Here is a 14,211-nt window from a genome sequence, read left to right as displayed (position 1 = left end):
TAGAAGGACGCTGGGCTCAGCCAGATAAGGGCGGGCAATCTGTCTTCTCAAGGTCAGCTGATTAGCAACTTTAACTCCATCCACACCCCCTTTGCCGCGTAACCTGAAAGGTCCCCAGGATTAAGATGTGCACGCCTGTCGGGGGTGGTGGTGGTGGTGGCTATTATTCTGCCAACCACAAATTCTTACAATAAGCATAAACTCCTTCTGTAACTGGAAACACAAGTCAAATAATTTAAAATTATTTTTTAGGTTCCACATATCAGTGGAAACATACAGAATTTGCCTGACTTATTTCACTTAGCACAATACCCTCCATGTCCATCCATGTTGTTACAAATGGCAAAACTTCATTCTTTTTTATGGCTGAGTAGTATTCCATTGTAGGTACACACCACATCTTCTTTATCCATTCCTCTGTCTTTGGATATTTAGGTTGCTTCCATGTCCTGGCTACTGTAAATAGTGCTGCAATGAACATTGGGGTGAATATGTCCTTTCGAATTATGGGTTTTCTTTGGATACATGTCCCGGAGTGGGACTGCTGGATCATATGGCAACTCTATTTTTAGTTTTTCAAGGAACCTCCATACTGTTTTCCATCGTGGCTGCACCAATTTACATTCCCACCAACGGTGCACGAGGGTTCCCTTTTCTCCACATCCTTGTCAACACTGGTTATTTCTTGCCTTTTTGACAATAGCCGTTCTGTTAGGTGTGAGGTGATATCTCATTGTTGGGACCATGATCCAACAAATTAGAAAAGTAATCCAACTTCTGAAGCACATTGAATCAAGTAAGCCATCGAAGATTTCCACGGAGAAAAGAAGCCGTTCTGTGGCTGGATGAGGCTAAAACACATCTAAGCACCTGTGCTACCCAGCAGACGTGCCTCCCCCTCGCCAGACGCGTGGTGAGGGGAGTTCTGAGCAGCACACGGCTTCATGATCTACCAGGCTGAGGTCCCCTCACTACCACCCACTTCCCATTCCATCCAAAAAGTATCCAGGGGGCTTTCCTGGTGGCTCAGTGGTTAAGAACCCACCTGCCAACGCAGGGGAGACGGGTTCGAGCCCTGGTCCCAGAAGATCTGACATGCCGTGGAGCAACTAAGCCCGGGCGCCACAGCTACTGAGCATGTGCCCTAGAGCCTGCGAGCCACAACTACTGAAGCCCGCGCGCCTAAAGCCCGTGCTCGGCAACAAGACAAGCCACCACAATGAGAAGCCCGCGCACAGCAACAAAGAGTAGCCCCCGCTCGCCACAACTAGAGAAAGCCCACATGCAGCAACGAAGACCCAATGCGGCCAAAAAATAAATTAAAAAAAAAAAAAAAAAAACTTATCCAGGTTCTTGAATAACTTTTTAGTTTCTTAAAAATAAGGCTAATGTAACTTCCAATTATTTAATTTTTCCATTTAATAAATATAGTAACAAGGTCCTTTCCTTTCTTTCTTTTATTGAGTTATAGTTGACCTACAATATTATACGTTTCAGGTGTACAAAAATACGGAACACTTCACGAATTTTCATCTCATCCTTGCACAGAAGCCATGCTAATAATCTCAGTATCGTTCCAATTTTGGTACAGGTGCTGCTGAAGTGATCACAAGACGCTTTTCTTTCTAATTTTAAGCTACCAGGTGTGCTTGTAAAAACACTGGCCTGCAGGTGGATCGTTCTTCTGTCTGGACACAAGCCCTCCTTAAAACAACACAAAGGGAGGAAAAGACATCCCTCGTGAACAGCGGGGGCTTGCAGACGTGAAGTGAAGATACACAGTGGACATTCAGGAGTCCCTGTGGCTGGCAACCGTCAGCCCTTCAGCCCTGACGTAGGGATGCTCCTGATACGGAATTCACCTCCTTCAGGGACCTCAGAATCGGTACCTGGGCACCAAGCAGGGCAGCTCTGACTGCCTGCTGTGGAAAGTCGGCCTGGGTCACAAAGTCCACTCTGTACTGTACCCTAAATGGCATTAGTGACTCTTTCCACCAGTGCCCTGGCATTGAGCATTGATACAACCAACGTAATCGTATGCGTGATGCTCACGGGTAGGCAGAGAAACCATCAACAAATGAAAGTGTTCATCTCAAGAACCAAAAGAATGCAGAGCTCTATCTTTTCGAATCAGTGATGAAACAGTTCACATGCAAGCTGCTGAAAACTCTTTCCCATGATAAATTTTACGTTGCCTCAGTAAAGCTGAAAATGAGACGGCTCAACCAGGTGGATCAGATTTAATCTCGCTTTCTCCATCTGCTTCTCTAGGTAACTCACACTATTTGAAATTAGCTTTGGAAAAAGTAATCTGAAAACATCTTTGAAAATAGAAGATACACAAATACAACGTGGGTTTTCCAGAGATGATGACCTAGGGACACTTAACTCCAAGAACACCATCCCCTTGTCCTCCCCCACCCCCAAGGCCCCTGAGGCCAGCTGCAGACTGCACCCTCCCTGCTGGTCAGTAAAGGAGAGCCTGGCCTCAAGGAGCTCAAGGCAGCAGACCCTCCGAGCCGCCCCCAAACGCGTGCACCTGGTCTCTGATTCTGAGGCTCCCTAGATAGAACAACACATCTGCTGGAAATTTTGCGGAAACACTCCTTCATTTAAAAACAAACACTGTTCATTTAGGAAATGGCTCAAAAGAGATGAGAGGATGTTATTACGGTCACTGCAGGATGGGCCAGATGAGAACGAGAACCGGACATTAAAGCGTAGTTGCCGAACTGGGCTTTTCCTTTCATCTAGGAAACTGATCTACCCCAACCAGAGGGGTCTGACTGAAGATGAGAAAGGAAAACACTGAGGTCCGGGGAAGCAGGGCAGCCTTCGCACAGGTCTGGAGTCCCTTGTGACATCTGAACGAGGATCAGAGGGGCAGGCAGCAGGTTGCACCGGCCTCCACGAAGGGACACATGTGAGCAGAGGCCCTGGGGAGGCCCGAGAGGGTGGCCCACCTCTGGGGACATGGAAGACTGCAGCGCTGGCTGGACATGGGAGAAGCGGGGGAAGGAGACTGACCAGTGAGATGCACACAAACACCGACAGCTCTCTACGTTCATGACATGCTGAACGTGGGTAATGACCCCTTATTTATTCTATAGAACAGACACTCAGCAGCATAAGTTACCAGTATGTCACTCATCCTCAAGGACCACTAAAGCACAGAAGATGAAAAATGACGAAAACTTTACTATTAGAGAAGAAAACAGATCTCATGCCCATAGCTACACTTTGAACCCATTACCAAAATGATGTGCTGACTTCAGACGCAAGACCTTTATTTACTATTTTTACCATCCTCAAAGATTCTGTATCACTTTATGGTTTAAGTAGCCAAACACTTTGTAGATTATTACACATAAGGAGGAGAGTTCTTCATCTTTTTTTTTTTTTTTTTTTTTGCAGTACACGGGCATCCCCCTGTTGTGGCCTGTCCCGTTGCGGAGCACAGGCTCCAGACGCGCAGGCTCAGCGGTCATGGCTCAGGGGCCCAGCCGCTCCGCAGCACGTGGGATCTTCCCGGACCGGGGCACGAACCCACGTCCCCTGCATCGGCAGGCGGACTCTCAACCACCACGCCACCAGGGAAGCCCTAAAAAGCGTTTCTTGAAAAAAACAGATAAGTTCTAGAATGTGAAATGCCTGTTTTTTTATATTGTTACCTTGGCTCCTTTGAAATGCGTATTTTCTAGCTTCATCTTGTAGACTTTCCGGCAGAGACAACTCTCAAATAACTCCCTGAACCCAGACTGGAAGGGTTTAATACAGATTTCATTTACACCAACTCACACACATGTAGTGGCTTAAGGCTGTCGCTGGCTGTTTGCTTTTCAGCAGCCCTGAGTCAGGAGCTGATGGACCCACACTGCCCCAATGCCCACTTCCACGCAGGCAATATGGGCATGCGGGTGGCGGGAAACCCCAGGCGGCAGGGATTTTGAGCAACAAGTAACCAGAAAAGGTAACCCAAGACCCTCAGCTGCCAGGAGCCTTGGAAACCCCAGGGAGGGGCCCTCCTGCCACCCTGTGACACAACCAACTTTGGCTAAGACGACGCTGAACCTGGAACACAGATGACCTTTGTGCTCTAACATTTCATTTTTCTAAGTGGACTCTGACATCAGGGTCCCTCACGCTGCACCAAACAATAGTCCTACCTGCCTCGGCTTCAGAAAGCAGATCCTAAGAAGGGAGGAGATCCTGCTGCTGCTCGGAGGGCGTCTGTCCGTCCTCCAGACGTGGGCGTCACTCCCCAAGCTCCCCACCTCCTCTTCTTTCCTTAAACACTTCACTACCGGGAGCTATCACCTCTCAACTATAGAACCATTTCGTTCATCTAAAGGAATGTATTTAAGGGGTGCCTCACATAACAGTCAAAGACAAACCCCCAAAGCAAGCAGGGGGTAAGACGACGGGGCAGTCATGCCCCATGAGAAGTGGAGGCAGCTGGAAGTGGGAGTGGCAGGAAGGGCGGGGCGGGGGGCGGCAGGAAGGGTACGAAGGACCTAAAGCCAGGGGCCGGGTCAGGCTGGAGGAGCAGCAGGAAAAGTGAGCAGAATGGGTGGAACAGCCGAGAGAGGCCAAAAGGAAATTAACTGGACGACAAAGACCCAAACAATGAGCCGACAGGAAAGGAACCAGGCCCCACCCCCCTTCCTCCCACCCTTGTGACAGTCAGCAGGGGTACTGCCCACACACAACAGAAGGATGGGATCAGAAATATCCCGGGGTTTTTTGTTTGTTTGTTTTTGTTTTTATTTTTTGCGGTACGCAGGCCTCTCACTGTTGTGGCCTCTCCCGTTGTGGAGCACAGGCTCCGGACGCGCAGGCTCAGCGGCCATGGCTCACGGGCCCAGCCGCTCCACGGCATGTGGGATCTTCCCGGACCGGGCCATGAACCCGCATCCCCTGCATCGGCAGGCGGACTCTCAACCACTGCGCCACCAGGGAAGCCCTATCCCGGGTTTTAAATGCCAGGTCAATGCTACACCAAGGGACCCCTGAGAAGACAGCCACGGTCACCAGCTGTCACCAGACAGGACAGTGCAGGGACAGAAAACTTAGCAACGTCCCCAAAGGCAGAGGTCACAGTGCTTTCATGTCCAGCCGACACTCTCATAACTGTGTCCTCAGAGTGGGGGTGGGCATGGAGGGGTCACTGCAGTTCAAGTCTATTCACAAACCTCCTCTGTCTTCGGAGGGACTAAAAACACACATTGACCTAACTGAGAGGTTAACCATGGGTGTCTGGCCCTGACTTCAAAACACAGGGAACACTCAGTCCTGCTGAGTGGAATCTTTGCAAGGGTCCATGGACTCCACCTCTGGGAAGCAGACACCCAGGGAGGGGACTCGTGGCTCTGTCCCAGGGCCACACAGAAGGGACAGGCCTTGGCCGATGCTCCAGGCCGACTTTGTGTCCAGTTTTGACAGTAATACATCCTCCAGGAAGGACGTGCCGAAAGCACAGAAAAGAATAAAGGAAATAATATCCATCACCCCCTGGAGATAACCACTGCTCACATTTTGACCTGGTTGCATTCAGGCGTTTTTTTTTCCTGCACACATACATTGTGCAAAATTGGAATTCTACTGTAGCAGGAATCTTGTTGTGTTTGTTTAACATAACATGAGGATTCCCCCAGGCCACTGAATGTTCTTTGAAAATACGCTTTTAATGGCCATATAATTTAGAAATGACTACTGTAACCATTCTGCTATTGCTAGAGATTCAGGTGGCTTCCAATTTCCAACTCAGATAAAGCCACAGTGAGTATCTTCACACATACATTTTATTGATATCCCTGATTTTAGTATAAACCCTTCAAAAGGGGATGACTGAGTCAAAGGGTATAAACATTTGTTTCCCACAAGATTACACCCGTTGACATTGCCTCCAGTGGGTATGAGAGTATCTATCCTCCTATATGCTGGCCCACACTGAGGATAAATATTTGAAAGACCTTTCACCAGTTTGGTGGAAAAGAAAAGAAGGAAGGAAGGAAGGAAGGAAGGGAGGGAGGAAGGGAAGAAGAAGTGTTTTAATTTGCATTTCTCTGATTACTTATGGGGGTCATCACTTTTCTGTTTATTTACCTTTCATATTTCTTCAGTGACATGCCGACTAGAGTTTGTTGCAGACTTTTTCCATCTGATGGTAATGGGTTCCTATTGATTTATGACTGCTTTTAGTATAATAAGGATGGATTGGCAGGTAGACAGTGTTATGTCCTGACTTGCCGATTCTGGTGATGTACACAGGATGCTAATGCACTTGTGGTCAGCTGTTTCAATCTTTCCCTTATTATGTCTTCCACGCAAGTAGAGTGTCATGGTCCTTCAGCTGGGAATCCAACCCCAGCTCCCCCACTGTGTGTCCTGCTCTTTGCCTCAATTTCCTTGATTGCAAAAGGAAGATAATGAGAGTGCATTCACTACATGAGGTCAGTACGTGGCAGACAATCTGGTAGCTGGCCCTGAACGACCCGCCTCCTGGTGTTCACATGGAACCCCTTCAGGTCCAGCCTGAGGAGTGCCCAGGGGCCTGCCCACAGCCGCCGAGTGAGCTCGGAACCCAGGTCCCCCTGCCCTCCCCGGGCAGCACCTCGAGATGACGCAGCCCCGGCTGACACCTTCACTGCACCCTGGGAGACCCTGACCCGAGGACCCGGACAAGCCGTGCCCGGATTCTGACCCACAGAAACTGTGATGTACGAGCGTTGGTTGTTTTCAGCTGCTAAGTCTAGGGGTGGTTTTTTATGCAGCAGGAGATAACTAACACATGATACACGGAAAGTACTCAGAAGAGTGCCTGTGGCAGATTGCAAAAGAGTCTAGCGCACGGCCACTCCTCCCATGAAAAGATGGAGTCCTTCTCCCCGCCCGGAGCTGGGCTTGACTGTTAACTTGCTTGGACCAAGAAAGCAGAGGCACAGGTGAGGCAGAGACCTGAAAGGCACCTGCATACCAGGGCTTGCCCTCTTGCTACTCTCAGAACCTACCACCACCCTGCGAAGGAGCCCCCCCTGCAGGGCTGAGACCACATGGCCAAGTGACCCCCGATGTGCCCCCAGCTGACAACCAGCCCCACTAGACGTGCAGGAGGCCATCCCTGCAGACCCCTGAGTGGGCCCAACCAGACAGCCACCCGGCTACACCCAGCACACATTCCCAACCCAACTCACGGGCTGAATGAGTTGCTACTGGGAAGTTCCGGGGTGGTCTGTCATGCAGCACTCGCTGACTGACAGAGCTGCCATTCTCATTACCACTACTGTTATTCTCTTGGGATCAATTATGCGGCCACTCATATTTCTTAGCAGTGCATTTACGCTTTTACTTTTTACGTTATCCACTGGAAACTTACTGTGGTATATGATGCTAGGTTTCATATATTAGAATCTAGAGGATTGTAGGATATCATTTCCATTCATCACTTCTATTTGTATACTAGCAAACCTTGAACCAATACCATATGAGCTCTGTTTTAATTTGGGCCAGCATATTATTATATGCTCTTCTGCTGGGGCACGCCAGGACAAACTCTCATTAATCCAACTGCAGGGAAGGTGTCAGAGAAGAACAGGGATATGAATCTAGGACCAGCAGGTGGAAGAGGTGCAGACAGTTGCCGTTACCTGAGGGAGGACCCCAAGGCACTGTCCTCTGAAATCAACACTACACCCATTCCAAGTCTCTCCATCAGTCAGTGGTCAAACCCCACAAGCTCTCTCCACGGGCAGCACCAGGCACTGTAGGGGGATGGGCAGGGTGCAGGCAGAGATGGCACAAGGCCTGCTCTCCATGCTCACAACCTTATGGGGGGACAGTCCCACACAAAACCTCTGCAGATCGTATTTCAAATACACACAAACACAAACTAACACAATACAAGCAACGTAATGGCTAAGGGGAGCTTAGGAGTCCCTGAGATCAATCATGGAAGACTTCCTGGAGGAGGGTTTTCAGATTTTGAGGCACAGGATTTAGCAAAGAGAGGGTGTGTGCAAAGGCAGCAAGCAGGAAGGAAGAACTCATGTACAGTGAGCAGATTTCTATGGTTAGAGCAGAAAGTCTGAACAGATACACTAAGAAGTGAGTTTGATGAAGAGATAAGAATCAATCTGATTGGGGGATCATTCAACGTTACGTCTTCAAAACAAGTAAGCAAACAATGTTTTGTTAGGTAACATGGGAAGAGACTATAGGTGGAGCGCTGACCCCTCTGCTATTGAAACAGTCTGTCATGGACACAGCATCCCCAAACCACTCCAAGACCTGCCTTCTCCAGAACTCTTAGGAAGTGGCAAGAGAGGGATCTCAAAGGGCAGAAGGGTCATAGTGCAACTTCCAGAAGCAGAGATGCAAGAGGCCAGCATGCCTGGCTGTCCATGTCCAGTCACTGATTCTTAGCGGAGGGCAGCTGTGGGTAGGCTAAGAAACTGACTTCTTGGCTTCTTTACATTGTGGTGAATATCAGCTCTGATCCTAAAAGTTTAGAAATTAAAACGTGAAAATGAGTGGAGCCCTGATCTACAGGACCTGCTCACGGCCCTGAGGTCAGTAAGGGCACAAACCCTTCCCCGGTCTTTCATCCCTGGCAGACCTCCCACCCTGGGAAGCAGCTGTACCATTCAAGACAGTGGCCCCGGCCCCGAGGCTTTGCGGGAAATCTGCACCAGAACTGACTCAGGCACTCGGGGCAGAGGCGCCAAAGGGGTCAGAGCGAGCCCTGAGCCCTGATTAACGCCCGTCCTGTGGGTGCTGACACCAGGGCCCAATTCTGCTGCCGTGTGCTTCACTGCACCTGCTCTTATGTATCCCTGTGACTGTACTCAGGGGTTAGGAGCAGAGGTTGTTCTGGCCAAGCTCCCCTCCTCTCTTCGTGTCCCCACGGACCCTTGTCCCCTCCCCACCAATCAGCAAGAGGCTGTTGGGCGTCGCCCACACAGGTACACCTGAGAGATGCCCCAGGGGCTCCTCAGAACCCAGATCTGCAGTCTGACCTTGTTTCCCACCAACGTGGACCACACAAACCCTGAACTCCATGCAGCAAGTCGGCGGCCAGACGGGAACCTCTCGCCCGTAACCTGTGGGTGGAGTGGTGGCTTCCCCACACCTGAAGGAAGCGGGTGTCTGGTCTCAGCCCCAAAGTGTAGGCCCTGAGCCCGGAGTCGGAGCCGCGGGCACCACAGAGCAGGACAGCAATCCGAGCCCACCCAAGCCTCTGCCCAGCCTTGGAGGCGTCCCCAGGAGTGAGCCAAGGTCATGGTCACCCCTCCTCTGGACCCCAGGTCTGCCCAACTTCTCCCAGTGCCGTAATGTTTAAACGATCAGAGCTAGGAATACACTTTCATATAAAAAGGGCAAACTCCCTACTGAGGGTGACAACTATGTAATACAATGTTTCCTCTGCCTCATATTCTTGTTCACTTTGTCTTGATTCTTAAGGAAGACACCCCTTTTCTTTCATGCAGCAGTATGTTTTTTTCTTAGACGCCACAGTACTTCTTCTCAGTTTGCTCTTCCTCAAACAAAGAGCCTCGTCCAGACCCGCGCTTACTATACCCAGAGTTGTGGATTTTCAAAGATGTCTGCACTTACACTTTCCCAGGTGCAGGGCCAGGGCACCCATGGCCTCTGTCTCTGGTACATTCGATCGACAGGGGTCCCAAGAAACTGCCGTCTCCACAACTCGCTGTGCGGTGCACAGCCAGCCTCCACCCACAGCTGTTCTTCTGGCCAACCCAGCCCTGGTTCTTCTGGCCAACCCAGGAGTTTGCTCAGCATGTAAGCTCGAAACAAACTAGAATGATGGGGAGGGAGGGACATGCTACGCTGGGGTGACAGCCCCATAAAATTGTTGCTGCAACATTCCCTAGGCGAGAACAGTGAGCCCCCATCATCCTCCCGGAGGCCAGGCGTGCTGTGCCAGGGGGTGAAGGGAGCTGGGCAGGACCGCCGGCCTCATTAGGTACTCTTCACTGTTACTATAAGCAACAGACATTTCTTAAGTTTTCATAGGTACCGTATGTTAATCAAACTAGAAGTCATACATTAGGGTATGTGAGGATTATCATGATGACCAAGGACTTATCACCCCGAAAAGAATGGCGTTCAGACCGGTTAAGGGAGGTGGGTGGAGTGGCGAGGCCAGGAGGTGGTGAAGCCAGGGTCCCACGGAGACTTAGCTTTCCCGAGTGACTCACCCCCGCACCTGTGCAGCAAGGCTCTCGGCCCAGGAAGGTGACGGGCCCCCTGCCCTCGCTCTGTGCTGCGGTGTCTTCTGTTAACACAATTCTCAATTCAGTCCCTGGATTGGCACAAATGCCATCAGAGCCACGTTAATATGTGACCAGCCTTCATCAAAAGTTGTAAGTGATCTACTTTCCAATCTTAAGTATAAATACCTAAAGACAATGGCTTCAGACTAACCGTTCAATTCCAAAAAATAGGAAACCATCCACGTGTCAGTTGCAATTCTTAAATTAGCATGTCTAACTAGAGTCAAGTCATTGACATATTTGAGATATTTAGCAATTACCAAAAGACTGTCAGGCTTCTTCTAAGCTAAAACCTCTACACACTCACTGGAAAACTACAGACGCTGGCTGACCACCAGGTGAGGAGCGAACGTCCAAGCCACCAGCCTCACTTTCTCAATTAATAAGCACTTGGTGGTGAATAACACCTAGAAGTTAAGTCTTCTTAGGAGCCCTAAACTGACAAGAAATAAAGCTACTCAGCTTTTCAATTATTTTCTGATCTCCTTCTAGCTTTCATTTAATGGAAAAACTTGTCAAGTTACAACTTTATGTGCCTCGCTCTACAGCATTTATTTTCTACAAATGGGATTTTCTCAAGACAATAACTATACTGACAACACTACGCTGATTGCAAGAAATGTGTTTTTACCTATTTTCATGAATGTTGGACATGCCTGATGCTGTCCTATTTTGTAAATTTACTGCCTTGTATTGTCACAGAAAACCCCGCTGACTATCCTTTATTTCCCATTTTATAAATGCCAACTTTTATTTAATTCAACTGTCACATAAGCTTGTTAGCCAAATATAGTAGTTGAGACTGTGCTCCAAGTCAAGGCTTATACCAGTATCAAAAAACTCAGAAAACATGAGTTGGTTCCCCACCACCAATTTTTTTAAAATTAATTTATTTATTTTTGGCTGCGTTGGGTCTTCGTTGCTGCGTGCGGGCTTTCTCTAGTTGCGGTGAGTGGGGGCTACTCTTTGTTGCAGTGCGCGGGCTTCTCAGTGCAGTGGCTTCTCTTGTTGCGGAGCACGGTTTCTAGGCATGCGGGCTTCAGTAGTTGTGGCACACGGTCTCAGTAGCTGTGGCTTGTGGGCTCTAGAGCGCAGGCTCAGTAGTTGTGGTGCACGGGCTTACTTGCTCCTCAGCATGTGGGATCTTCCCAGACCAGGGCTCAAACCCATGTCCTCTGTGTTGGCAGGAGGATTCCTAACCACTGCACCTCCAGGGAAGTCCCCCCCGCCCAAAATTTTTGATGATCCAAAAGAATACCAATATTTTACCCCAAATGAACTAACTATTCATTTGCCGGGGTTTTTTTTAATTGTAGTAAAGTACATAGAACACAAAATGTACCATCTTAATCATTTTTAGGTTACGGTTCAGGGGCGTTAAGTCCATTCACATTACAATCTCCAGAATGCTTTTCATCTTGTAAAACTGAAACACTGTCTCCTTTAAAGAACAACTTCCCATCCCCTCCCCCCCCCCGCAGCCCCTGGCAGCCACCAGTGTGGCTTTCTGTGTCTGAATTCGACTCCTCTAGGTACTTCGTGTAAATGGAATTGTACAGTATTTACCCATTTGTGATTGGTTTATTTCAGTTAGCACAACGTCCTCAAGGTTCATCCAAGCTGGAACATGTGCCAGAATTCCCTTCCTTTTTAAAGGCTGAATAACATTCCATTGTTTGTAAAGACCGCACTTTGTTTACCCATTCATCTGCTGATGGACACTTGGGTTGCTTCCACCGTTTGTTATTGTGAATAATGCTGCTATGAACATGGGTGTGCAAATAAATATCTCTTCGAGTCTCTGCTTTCAATTCTTTTGGGTGTATACTCAGAATTGGAATCGCCGGCTCATATGGTAATTCTGTAATATTTTAAGGCGCCCATGCTGTTTTTCATTTGGTATTCTTAATAATACAACCGGATAGAGGGCAAGTGATGGCCAAGTGACTAGTGTACTCAGCGAGTTCTTGGGACCACTAAGAGTTCCATCACTACCTTTTTAGCAAAGCAACCCTTTTCTTTGGGGTGTGACCCCTTGTGTCCCAAATGCAGGCAGGCATTGGGCAAATGGTGGCTGCAGGCTATCATGGTAAAAAAGAAATTCCAACCAATTAGAACCCTTCATAATAAAACAGATAAAGGATTCTAATAGATATATAGTTTCTAATCTTCTTTGATAGTTTTTTAAAATAATGAAGCGTAGAAAATTCTGGTTAAAAGTGATAACTTGACCTTCTCCACCTCTATTCTGCCCCAAAACCTCACAGGCACAGAGCCCCAGGGACAGGAGATGGGGAAGTGTGACCCTGGGTAAGAGGATCCAACACATGTTTAAAGCCTAAACACAGACACGAGAGGGTGAGCTGGCAGCTGTGGGGGGGTGGGAGGGGTAGCTGGAGGCATGGGCTGACCCCTTGCAGAGTTCAGGAGGCTGTGGGGTCTGAGTCACCAGGAATCTGGAAGGCAGGCTTCAGGGTGCCCACCGGGCTGAGGGCATGTGTAGAAACAGGGATGTGTCCTTGAGCGCCCAGGGCTGAGAGGAAGGCTGGGCGCAGGGACTGACCTTCAGCAGGCTGGAGGAGGCTGCTTGGGGGATGGGAGTGTTCCAAAACAGGGTTGTGGTGCTGGTCACCCACCTGCATTATTTACGAAAAATCACTGAGATGGACACTTACAATGAATCAATGGTGTAGCCTGTAAATCGTATCTGAATCAAACTTTAAAATAGATCGATAACCACAAAGATATACATGATCAAAACACTGAGACACCACCAACTGACAAATTTTAGATTTTTTTTCCTGCTACCCAGTGAACAATGAGTCAGAGAACAAGACAAAGTCAGTTATAAAGATGAAGAAATGATAACTGTACATGATCTAGCAATCCCACTTCTGGGTATACACCCCAAGGAATTGAAAGCAGGGACTTGAAAAGATATTTGAACACCCACGTTTATAGCAGCATTTTATTCACAACAGCTGAAGGCCAGAAACAACCCAAGTGTCCATCAACAGATGAATGGATAAGCCAAGTATGGTCTATGCATACAACGGAATATTTTTCAGCCTTAAAGAGGAAGGAAGTGCTGACGTGTGCTACAGCGTGGATGAACCTGCGGGACACCACGTTGAGTGAAACACACCAGTCACAAAAGAACTAATACTGTTTGATCCCATTTCTTTGAGGTCTCCGGAGCAATCGAATTCATAGAGGTGGAAAGTCCAATGGTGGTTCCCAGGGACTGGAGGGAGGGGAGAATGGGATGTGAGTGTTTAATGGGTGCAGGGTGTCAGTTCTGCAAGATGAGAAAGGCCTGGAAAGATAATGGCTGCACAGCAATGTGAATGTGGTGTTTTTTAATTGTTATTATTTTTATTGGCGTATGGTTGCTTTACCATGTTGTGTTAGCCTCCACTGCACAACAAAATGAATCAGCCATATACATACAGGTATTCCCTCCCATTTAGGTCACCACAGTGCATTACATAGAGTTCCCTGTGCTATATAGTAGGTTCCCATCAGTTGTCTATTTTATGCAGATGGAGAGATATACCAATTTCTTGGATTGGAAGAATCAATATTGTGAAAATGACTATACTACCCAAAGCAATCTACAGATTCAGTGCATTCCCTATCAAATTACCAATGGCATTTTTCACAGAACTAGAACAAAAATTTTACGATTTGTATGGAAACACAAAAGACCCCGAATAGCCAAAGCAGTCTTGAGAAAGAAAAACGGAGCTGGAGGAGTCAGGGCCCCTGACTTCAGACTGTACTACAAAGCTACAGTAATCAAGACAGTATGGGATTGGCATAAAAACAGAAATATAGATCAGTGAATGTAGTTTTTAAAAAAATTTTTCTTGAGGTATAGCTGATTTACAAAGTTGTGTTAACTTCTGCTGTACAGCAA

The 14,211-nt window shown here is 48.1% G+C and overlaps 1 protein-coding gene and 1 non-coding gene across 4 annotated transcripts in view; both read right to left on the bottom strand.

The window, feature by feature from the left end:
- The window catches only part of ENTREP2 (endosomal transmembrane epsin interactor 2), a 364,437-nt gene that overhangs the window by 230,088 nt on the left and 120,138 nt on the right, over window positions 1-14,211 (bottom strand). The window lies entirely within an intron of this gene.
- LOC132504573 (U6 spliceosomal RNA) lies at window positions 1,504-1,610 on the bottom strand. The gene has a single exon (XR_009534964.1). It is a non-coding gene; the product is annotated as a U6 spliceosomal RNA (small nuclear RNA).

The sequence above is a fragment of the Lagenorhynchus albirostris genome, chromosome 1 (assembly GCF_949774975.1).
Source record: "Lagenorhynchus albirostris chromosome 1, mLagAlb1.1, whole genome shotgun sequence".
NCBI classification, from domain to species: domain Eukaryota; kingdom Metazoa; phylum Chordata; class Mammalia; order Artiodactyla; family Delphinidae; genus Lagenorhynchus; species Lagenorhynchus albirostris.
This window is presented reverse-complemented; position numbering and strand designations above follow the sequence as displayed.